The following is a 12,214-nucleotide window of genomic DNA, read 5'->3' as shown; positions in this document are numbered from 1 at the left end:
CATTTATATGATATACCCCAATAATGATTAAAGAAGACAGAGAAATCAGATGGTTTTGCATAAGAACTTGATCCAAACCTTTGGTATTTCTTCCTAACTTCTACAGCTCTCTGTGTTCTGTGCAATTCTGAAGGTAACAAGACAACAAAGATTCCCTAAGGGGATCTTGTCAAAAACTAAACATAGTTTAGAAAATACTTTGATTCCTCTCTTCCATAATTAGCTTACAATTCAGTAGGATATTACTAGGTATTTCATTTCCTTTCAACAGAATTTATGTCAAGATTTATAAGGAGTCTAGATAAGACTTAAAAAAAAAAAAAAAAACTCCGTTCAAACACTAAACCCTAAGGAAAAGCCTATAGTAAATAGCTGATACAAGAGAAGGAAATTAACAAAGACACACAAACTTCAAGGGAAAGAGAGTGGGAACTCTTGACCAATTATGTCACAGACAATTAAAGAATTATCCATTCTTGGAGTGTAATCATAGTAATGCCTTTTTAAAGGAAGAAGATGGGTTCTACATTTCTTTGTCAGAAACAATAACTAGAGGCAGAAAACCTAAAACCTCACTATGGAACTTGAGTTAAAGGTAATTATAGTATTAAAATAATTAAGCTCAAACTAAAGTAACATCAAATGTTTAATCCAACTTAAAAATGTGGGTGTGTGCCTGTGTGTGTGCATGCATGCACACGCAAAAGTAGAGGAATGGGAACCACCAAGACTGAAGCTTCTGAGAGCTGAAGGAAGGGATCAAATTATGTTCAAGAAGAAAATAATTAGAAAAAAATAATAGCAGACATTGATGATGCACTACCCAATTATATGAACTTATTTAAGGGAAGAAAATGTATGGAAGAAATGACTATTGCGGGAAGCCCAGAGTGCCCTTACACCATTATAATATCCATCAGTCTTTATCTTAAGGATTTGTTTTTATTACTCATCTACCTGCTAGGCTGTGAGAAGAGCTATATTCTTCACATGAGCCCAGTGTATTCCCTGGCTTTGTTATTTTGTGTGTGAGGGGGTGAGTAGGAAAGATATATCACCTATGTTCTGCCCCTTGTTATTATACTCAGGTCCTTCTAAAATAATTGAATCAGAATAACCATGAAGGCCATCTAAGCAAAACTGGTGTGTGACCATTGCCTCAACCAACCCTCACAAACACACTCAGCCTCACTACGCCTAAAAATTTTTTAACAAAGAGAAAGAAATAAAAATGAAAAATTCAAGGACTGGTTGAGAATATTTTGGTGTATAATTAGCCAATTAACCAATAAGAATAAAGAACATCCTTCTATATTAGTCAGGCTTCAACTGCAGCTATGCTGCATGACAATAACTCAATAAGCTACATGGCTTATAAAAAATATTGCTTTTGTTTCACTCTACTTTCTGTAGCATGGCTGAAGCTGATCTAATTTCATCATTGACTGGCAGTATTTAGCTTAGGCTGCCAGATGGATTTAAGTCTCTGCCTCGTGGTAAACCAGCAGCTATATAGGACAGATGACCTTCAAGGAGGATGGCAGAAGTGTAAGAGATAAAGCCAAATAATGAAAGCACATTTATACTCGCTGCTCACATCACAGTGATTCCCATTCCTTTAACAAAAAACAACTCACATAGTCATGTCCCATGCCAATGGGGTGGAACAGTACTCCACCTACTCTAGAGAGAAATTCTACAATGTCCTATGGCAAAGGGCTTGGGTATTTAATTCCGTAACAGAGAAGCAATGAAGAATTGGGAGCAGTTATTCAATGTATCACTCAAAACTTCCATGTTTTAATAACAAGAAGAGAAAGAAAGAGAACAAGAGGAGAGCTCTAACTCTAAAGGTGGTTACCTTCAGACAGTGTGAAGGTGCAGATTTTGAAGAAATAGTTCATACCACAGTTTTGCATAAGCTAAACAAACAAACAAACTTCCTGGGGACAAATACAAGTTGTGTATGTCCTAAAGCCCTTCTTCAAGTTCCTTAGCACAGCAAACTTTTGGACATACCAAGGCTATGCCCTGCTAGAACACGCCTACCTTTACCCCTTCCTTAGCTAATCCCTACTCATGGTTCAGGCTTTGGCTGAAATGTTGCCTTTTCAGGAAGTCTTTCTCCACCACCTCCCCACCATCTCAACCTAAGTCAGAACATCATTACAATCCTTTGCAGACGCTTTACCCTATTTGATTGTACTCATCTCAATTGGCAATTGTGTGATTTCATTTCAATTACATCCCTCACTGCAAGCCATGAACCATGAGCCACGGGAGGGCAGGACCATGACTGTTTCCACCTCTGTAGCTAACTCTTACCCTAGAAGCAAATAGGCAATAAATAACTATTTGTTGACTCAATAAATGGACAATTTTTCCCCAAAGGACAATTTGTATTAACAGTTCAGGTTTCAATCACATATGCTAAGGCATATGTGAATTATTTAGACAGCCACATATTGTCAATTATGCTGACTTAGAGATCCTTCAGCATTGCATTGTTCAATATGGCCACTTTGCTTTGTTCACTAGCCACTAGTGATGTGAGACTATTTAAATTTAAGTTTAAATTAATTTATTTTAATTAAAATTAAAATTCAGTTCCTCAGTTGCACTAAAGCTATGTGAGAAAATACCCAGAATCATACTGCTGGCCCATTTGGTAATTCTATTTTTAATGTTTTGAGGAAACTCCATGCTGTTTTCCATAACAGGTACACCATTCCCACTAACAGTACACAGGGGTTCCAACTTCTCCACATCCTCATCAATACTTGTTGTCTTTTGTTTTGTTTTTTATACAATAGTCATCCTAACAGATATGGGTTGATATTTCATTGTGGTTTGGGTTTGCATTTCCCTGATGATTACTGATGTGTATCTTTTCACATACCTCTTGGCCATTTGTATGTCTTCTTTGGAGAAATGTCATATTCAAGTCCTTTGCCTATTGTTAAATTGGGTTATTAGTTTTTTGCAATTGAGTTCTAGGAGTTTCTTACATTTTCTGCCATCACATAGATTGCCTTTCATTCTGCAAATTATTTCCTTTGCTGTCAGAAGTTTTTTAGTTTGATGTAGTTCCAGTTGTCTATTTTTGCTTTTGTCAACTGTAATTTTGATGTCATATGCATTAAATCATTGACAATATTAGCACTACTCACAATTGCCAAAACATGGAAACAACCTAAATGTCAATCAGCAGATGAAGGGATTAAAAAAATGTATACCTACAATGGAATATTATTTAGCCTTTTAAAAACACAATAAACACATGTTACCACAATAAAATCTTTTTTAAAACCACATGGGATTAGGGGAGACCATATTAAACAACAGAGATATGGAACATTTCCATCATTGCAAAAAGTTCTTTTGGACAGAGATGCTTTGGAAGAAACATTCAAACCATAACCAAATTTCTCTCTGTTAAAATACTCTAAAACAGTGTGAAGCTTCCCAAAATGTCTGGTTTCTAAGGACCAGTTTATAAACCCTGAGATTCTGACTCTACATACCCAAAGCATACTTGCTTGGTATACAACTTCTTAGAGCTATTTATAATTGAACTGGGTAACTTTAAATCTCAAAAAAGCATTCTCCACTAATGTTTGCAAAAGGACATCGTGGTTTACTAAGTCAAACTCATTATCTGTCCTTGCTAAAATCAGCTCACCCAGGTTTGCAAACTCTATCAAGTTATCTATGATTCTCTCTGTTCTTTTTTGCCCATCACAACCTGGTAACAACTTGGACTTAGCAACTACGCTCTCCGTGTGTCTCTCTTCTTCCATGCGTGCTGTGGCATATTTAGGTCAGAGTCTTGCAAGCTCTTGTTTGGCTGTTTGCATTTGATCTTGTTTCTAGTCACTCCCCTACTAGTTCATTCAATGATCAGTTGCCAATTAGATATAACATTATGTCACATTCTTGCTCAAGTAACTCTCAAAGATACTTGTTAGCCAGGATTTAAGACTCTTGACATTCTGTGCTCAGATTACCTTTCTAATAATATTCTCTCCCACTCTTACTACTGCAGCCAGATTCATTCACTCACCTTCTCCCAAGCACACCAAAGCCATTTATGCGCAGCACTTTTACTCTCAGCAATTCACCAACTGGTGAACTCCATTGTTAAGTGTTTTCTGGCATGAGGCATGATTTTCCTATATGATATCCTGAATATTTGCCAGAAATATTGAAGACATGTGCTAAGAAGTCAAGGCAAACCTATTTGAATACAGTAGGGCTTATTGTTTTGTTCATTCATTCATCATGGATTTATGTACATATACACAGATATACATGCATCTGTACATATATAATATATATACATTCATCAAATATATGTAATTTATACACATACACCTCTCTCTCTCTCTCTCCCTCCCTCTCCTAATAGTACAATGTTGTCCTAACTTCTGTGGGAGATAAAAGATGTAATATAAAATCCATGCTCTCAAGGGCTTATGTTATAGTAGGAGAGAAAACAATATATCAACATACTGATCTTTAAGCAACATAATAATAATAATTGATGATGATGATGTAATATAAATGATGGCACAAGGAGTATTTGATTCAGAGCCAAAATAGCAGTATAATCAAGAACAGTTTTGAAAGTTTATTGAGAAGAGGGAGCCATGGAAGTTAGAGATATTTGAGGAAGTTATGAAGGAAGAAAAGAATATAAGACTATATCAGTATTCAACTATATATATATATATATATATATATATATATATATACACACACACACACACACACACACACACAAAGAAAAATTTAAGCCCTACATTCACATACTTCAAACAGAAGCTTTTAGACAGCCTGAAGATGGAGATGACATCAAAATACATGAAGTCATTTGGGGCCACCCTTGAGCGTAAGTGAATCCCTCTGTCACAGGGTTGACTGACATCCCTCTACTAAACTTTCCATTCTCAAGTTCTTTAGAGAAGAGTACTACAGTCAATTCTCAAGTATTCATATTGAGAAAAAAAAAGGTCTGGAAAATCTCAAATTCTGAATAAGCTAAAATTATTTAAATTTGATACTAAAATATGTTCTAATATTTTAATATATGTTTGCCAAGCTTTCTAGGAATTCTGTGCCATAAAAACCTCTGACATCATGTTGTGAAGACCTCAGTGGGTTTAAAAGTTATCCAGAATGTTCCATACTTGTCATTTTCCTCCCCTTTCCCCCCCACTCTCCTCTCTCCACCATTCCTCCCAGCACCCCACCCTGACTGGGAATAAGGTGATAAAATATCTGCCATCTCTCAAATGTCCCTTGCTTAGGAGAAAGTGGGAATGGTGAAACATTTAAATTCCAAGTAATAAAGTCAAATAGATATTTTAGATGTCAACAAAATTATATTTGAGCATAGCAGGTTCAATCACCTGAGTAGCTCTCTTCTGTGGTTCTCTTCCCCCCTTCTTTATCTGGAATTTTAGTTTCATCTTTTAAAAAAATTAGTGAAATAAAAAAATTATTTCTAAAGTCAATAATATTTACCAGTACAGTTTATGAATTTCCTTATTCACAGCTGTTTTTTTTAAATATTTATTCCTAGGGGCACCTGGGTAGCCTGGTTGGTTAAGCATCTGCCTTTGGCTCAGGTCATGACTCCAGGGTCCTGGGATCAAGCCCTGAGTCTGGCTCCCTCCTCAATGGGGAGTCTGCTTCTCCTCTTCCCCTGCCCCTCTCCCCTGCTCATGCTCTCTCTGGTGCATGCTCTCTCTCTCAAATAAATAAATAAATCTTTTTTTTTAAAAAATACCTAGATGGTTTTTTAACTGAAGGGTTGTGATTGATAAACTCTCTTAATTTTTGCCTATCTGGAAATGGACTCATTTAACACTCACTTTCAAGTAATAGTTTAGCTTGGTATAGAATTCATAGATAGTAACTTCAATGAAGGAATGTGGTGGGTATACCCTTAGTTTTTGCACATTTGGAAATGTACTCATTTAATACTCACTTTCAGATGACAGTTTAGTTTGATATAGGATTCCAGTTTCTTTCCCTTTGCATTTTGATGATACTACTCCATGGTTTTTAAGCATCTATTTTTGAAGCTGAGTTGTCTGCTATCTAATTGCCATCCATTGTATGTAATCTTTTTTCTATCTGTTAACACTAATATTTTTCAGTTTATCCTTGAGGTTCTGCAACTTCACTTCAATTGATCTTTCTGAATTTATTTCATTTAATCTGATCAGCACTTGGTGTTCACTTTCAATCCAAAGACTCATGTCCTTCGGGCAGTATTAAAAGCATCAGCCATAATCCAGTTCAGTATTTCCTTTCAACCACCACTCTTCTCTCCTTACAAAAACTATATATATTAAGGGTATCTCAATCTATTGTCCATTACTCTAATTTCTCTTCCAAGATTTTACTCACTTTGTCAGTCTGTGCAGCATGATGAGTGACTTCCTCAGTAATATCATCCAATTCACAAATTCTACTTTTAGCTGTGAATAACCAGCTAGCATTTTAATATTCAATGACTATACATTTCTTTCATATACAGGATTTCTAACAGATTTTTCTCCATATCCACCTGCCTTGATACATAGCTGACAGGTTTTGTTTCATAATTTTTGTTACTTTCTTTAAACATATTTATTATAAAGTCATTTTGTATTTTATCAGGAGTTAATTTGTGTTCTTATTATTGACCTTGTTGGCTTTCTTTCTTGGCGTTGGTTATTCTCACGTGCTTTAGCATTTTAGTTTTCAGGTTTATTTTAAGGATGGGGGAGGGGAGGGTTACTAGTCATCCTGATTTGACCAGGACAGATAACGTTCCTGGAGCATAGGAATTTTAGTACTAAACCTGGAAAAACCCTGGGCAAATCTAGAAGAGTGGTGATCTTAAGGTTGATTTGCTTCTCCCTCTCTGGCTAAAGGTTTTAATTTTGTCTCCCTCTAATCTCCCAGGACCTATACCTCCAGAACTAATTCTTTCTTTAGCAGCTGAGGACTGTTATCCTACAAAATAATATGTCTTCTGAACCAACAAAAGGCTTAACCCAGTACTGTTTGCAGAGATGTCTCTTTCCAGCAGCTTTACAAAAATCTGAGATGTAAGCATTGATCCTGGCTCTTGTGAGCCTTTTTTTTTCTTATGACAGAGGAATATTCCAATGTCACCTCCAATTTCATATAAGGAGACAAACTCAATTCCCAAAACTAAATTGCTGATATAACCATGTACTCTCAAAAGTCAAATTCGTGGCCACCCCTGCCTATCTCCAGACCAGGTGCATGGTGAGCTTACTCCTTAAGTCTGATCAGTCTGTTTTCCCTGTTTCAGAGTGTGCCTACATCTTTTTAATTCATAAGTAATATTGTCTATTATATCTTTTTCTGGAACAGAGGAGAGAGTTTAAATTTCAATTTCATAAAACCATTTTGTCTAAAAATCTCTATCATAAATGTGGAATGTTTATTTATTTATTTATTTATTTATTATTATTATGTTATGTTAATCACCATACATTACACCATTAGTTTTTGATGTAGTGTTCCATGATTCATTGTCTGCGTATACTTAAATACTATGCCAGTAGAAAGCCTCATGGAGTCTTTCAAACCCTGCATGGCCACCAACTCCTCTCAGCATTTTCTCTGTTCCTCCTAATATGCAATGACCATTAATATGTAAGAGGAATTTATTAACTCTTGGAAGCTTATATATTCACCTACTTTAAGTAGTATAAATGCACCTGAAATTTAGAAAGAATGTTTGGCAAGTAATGAAAACAGGTGTCTCAAAGTTTAAAGAAGAAATTACAGACCTATTAGCCACAGCAAAGTTCATAATGCACCAGTTATAATAAACCACCTTTTATTCATCTTTATATCCTGGGCACTTAGCACAGTGCCTGTCACACATTAGGCACTCAACACATTTTGAGTGAAGTTGTTTAAGTAATAAGGAGAGATTCTTAGGTCTTTACTCAAAGCCTAATTACTTTTACTTTATAAATATTTGTAAGATGTTTGGCAGCACATCACAAGATAAATAAAAGCAAGAGAGAAAACAGAATAAAACTTTAAAGGCAGACATGGGATTCAAACAGCCTAGCACAGACGTTTAAATATTAATAGACTCCAAGAGCATCACAATATTATGACATGATATAAAAACTAAAATGTATAATGATTCCCTTGATTCAGAAAGAAAAGATTAAATTACATAAGTATGTTTTCCTTAAAAAGACAGAGTAACAAAATGTAAATTTTATAATGTCTCTCATGTACAATGGGTAAATTTTTTTAAAGAGGTGTTTATGCTTGAAGGTATTAAACCCTAAACTGTTTGGAACACTCAGCTGCTATGAACAATGCCCTCCTTGAAAGTTGAAAACAGTTGAAATCTTTCTGCATGAAATCTGTTACCCACCATTATTACAGAATGACCAGTTCCAGAAAAGCATTTTCTTCCCATTAATAAGAATTTAACTCCTTCAAGCAAATGAGAGTTCTAGCCTTGGTGGTATTTGAGCTATAAGTAACTGTTGGTACCCTACGTCTCTCTCGGAACTATGACTATGCCTTAAGGATTACAAAAATGGAGCTTTTTGCCTCTGCAGAAGTGTTTGGCTTCATTTTCTTTCTTTCTTTCTTTCTTTTTTTTCTTTCTTTGGCTTCACTCTCCAACATAAAATTTCTTCTGAGATGTTTGCCCGTCTCAATTCAGCACCCCCTTTTGATTTTCAAGTCTCTTGCTTCATGGCTGCCACCATTTAACTCCTGTCCAATCTTTTTCCTATTCTTTACTAATTGCTCTACGAGCCCTAATTAAATGAGACACCCTATGTGACACAGTTAATATGGTGGCTGGCTTATGGTAGATATACCCTGAACTTGACCTAGAGATTTATTATAATTCTCATACCATAATTTCATGGATGGAGATATAGGACCTGGGAGGTCAGTAATAAGTCCCTTTAGATAGAAAGTAACGGGGTGAGAATTATTCCAGGTCTGACTGATTCCAAGAACTCCAGGCATCTTTGCCTCAACATAGCATTGCTTCTATCACCCAGCTCTACCTTCCTGGAAGTAACCAAGAGAGTGTTTACTTTGGGATGCTGAGAGGAAAAGCAGGCATGAACAGAGTGGGAGAAAAGACAGGAAGAAGGACTGACAGCTATAACCACAGGTAAATAAGCTTTGGTTTTCAAACATCTGGAAGATACAGAAGGACTTGAATCTCAAACACCCACACCATTGTAAACTGCCTCAATTTTTGATCAAAATAAAATTGATATACAATGTTATATTAATTTCAGGTATGTAACATGTTGATCCAACAATTCTATACATTACAAAACTGCCTAAATTTGATTTTGTTTAGATGGTTTTGTTTTTCATGTAAGATTTATCTACCTTCTCTGCATCTCTAGAAGTTAGATTTTGTAGTCTGTAGGCCCAAAGAGAACCCCAAGCTAAAGAAAAAATATTAGTGGACATGTTTTTGGTTTTGTTTTGTTTTGTTTTAATTATCAGTTGTATTTCCAGGTGGGGAAAAAAGAGACATTCTAGCCAGGTAAAACAGTGACATCAGTGGCTTTTGAAAATCACCCATAGAACTGTTCTTAAGATTCAAAAAGCTATGTGGGTTTTTCTCTCCATTCTTAAAAACAAAACAAAAATTGCTGTTCAGTATAGATTTCATACCTATGAAATATGATTCTCAAGTGACCCTAGAGTCTTAAGTATTTTATACAATTTCCATCGTGCTCATGTTAATGAATTGTTACTAAACATGAATGAAGCCCATTTGGGTAAATAAAATTATTTAAGTATATATTATTTGTAAAAGTGCAATAAAGTGGTCCAAAGACCTCTTCAAATCACTATGGAAAAGAAAAATAACCAAGTACAAAGGAGTTAGGGAAGAATTTGGAAAAGAAGGAGGAATCATAATGATCAATACAAATACGAAGATTCTTCAACCTCTCCAGAAATCAGTGAAATAGTGACACAGAAATTAAAACAGTGATGAGATTCTACTTTAAACCCATCAAATTAACCAACTTAAAAAGTATGAAAGAAACCATTGTTGGCAAAAATAAGGTAAAATTAGATGGAGATATAAATTACTTCAGTTACTTGGAAAAGTAATTTAGCAGTACCTAGTACATTTGAAGATGTTCCTACCATACAATCTATTGATCTAGATCTCTACCTAAAAAAATTCTCAGATGTAGGGGCACCTGGGTGGCTCAGTTGGTTAAGCGACTGCCTTCGGCTCAGGTCATGATCCTGGAGTCCCAGGATCGAGCCCCGCATGGGGCTCCCTGCTCCGCGGGGAGGCTACTTCTCCCTCTGACCCTCTTCCCTCTCGTGCTCTCTATCTCTCATTCTCTCTCTCTCTCAAATAAATAAATAAAATCTTTAAAAAAAACGCTCAGATGTATTCATAAAAAAATATGTAAAGGGTGTTTGTTACAAAATTGTAATCATAAAAATTATGGAAGCAATTAATATAGCACAGGCAAATAGGTTAAGTAACTGGGGACTATTCAGAAATGGGATGCCATATAACAATTAAAATGGATGAACTAGATGTACATGTACCAACACGGACACATTTCAAAAATTTTTTCATGAATGAAGAATGCAAGTGGTGGACAATAGCATTTATGCACATTTTAAACACGGGAGACAATACTATAAATTGTGGAATCAGACATTTGTAAGAAAAAGTAGGAAAGCATGGATGAGATCAGAGAACAATTTCAGGAAGGAAAAAGAAGGAAGGTATAGGATAAGTTTGGTACTCTACCCATAATATTTATTATTTAGAAACAAAAATATCTGAAACAGGGGAGAAATCTAAAACAAATGTGTCAAAACTTATCTGTGAAATCTGGGTGGCAAATACATGATGTGCATTAGATTATTTCCTATACTTTTCTGGAAGTCTGAAACATTTAATAATTTATCATAAATATCTGAGCAACACATACATAGTTAAAATTATAATACATAAACAGGAACATGCACAGACAAAAATACACCAAAATAGTGTGTACCAAATTGCTATCAGTGCAGTGAAACAATTGATTAACTTTTCTCCTCTTTTCTCTCTTGCCCAAAATTTGCTTATTGTACATATATGACTTTTAAGGCTGAAACGTGTCAATTTGACTAGAAAATTTAATTGGATTTTCTTATCTTTTAAAGGTGAAATTTTGTCTTTTCAAAGAGATAAAATAAAATGACTCAGACTGCTTTTGAGATGACACATTAGTAATGAATGCCTTTAAATTTAGCATTGTAAATATTGAATTCAGTAGTTACAATAACTTAAATGAGTCAGTGTTTATTTGCAGTCAAGCCAACACTTCTAAAATAGTTTCAGCTGCCATTTAAAAAAGAAATGCTACTGCAAGTTTTGGTCATCACAAATTCTTTTTTTAAGTCATTGCATCCTCCTTAGTTTGTTAGTTTGTAAGTAATTCCCAACCTGAAGATGTATCAGACTAGAAAAGCCTTCATAATGACCAGTGGACAACTAAGAACATGCATTTTATAAATAAAGTTGTATTAAAGGACTCTGCTTTTTTATTTTTTATTTTATTTTTTTAAGATTTTATTTATTTATTTGAGAGAGAAAGAATGAGAGAGCGAGCGGTCTGCTTTTTTAAAAGCCAACAAGTATCCTGGTACATTTTTATAATGTCAGCACTAGAAGGGAGTTTAGGAATTAGTCATTTTACCCTACAAACTTATAAAGGTAGAACTGACATGCAAGGAGAGGAAGGGGTTAATGTCACACAGTTGATGAGGGGCAAAGCCACCACCACACCCTGGGTGTTTGATCTTCTGATGGGACACCCTGTCTAAGCCACCAACTTGCTGGGAGTGACTTTTCAGATCCCCTCAGAGTTCTAGATAATGCTTCTCAGAAAGCACTCAACTATATCACATGTGAAAGCTTAGGGAAAAATAGGTTGCAGACTCTGGAGAAAGAGGGCTAATGAATGTTTAAACTGAGATTCTGTCCTCCAAATCTCTGATCTGAGTTAGAATTTTTAAGTTGTTGTTATAAAGCAAAAAATTAACTTCTCCGGCACAAGAGGTACTCAGTCCCAGCATTGCCCATCTTTCTAAATTCCCAGCCATACATTCGCCCTCTTGTGAGATTGTGCCATCCTTCCTCCCTCTCTTTCTTCCTTCC

Source organism: Callorhinus ursinus, unplaced genomic scaffold, assembly GCF_003265705.2.
Source record: "Callorhinus ursinus isolate GAN/ISIS: 27379988/994484 unplaced genomic scaffold, GSC_fseal_2.0 scaffold29, whole genome shotgun sequence".
NCBI classification, from domain to species: Eukaryota; Metazoa; Chordata; class Mammalia; order Carnivora; family Otariidae; genus Callorhinus; species Callorhinus ursinus.
Note: the sequence above shows the minus strand (reverse complement) of the source record.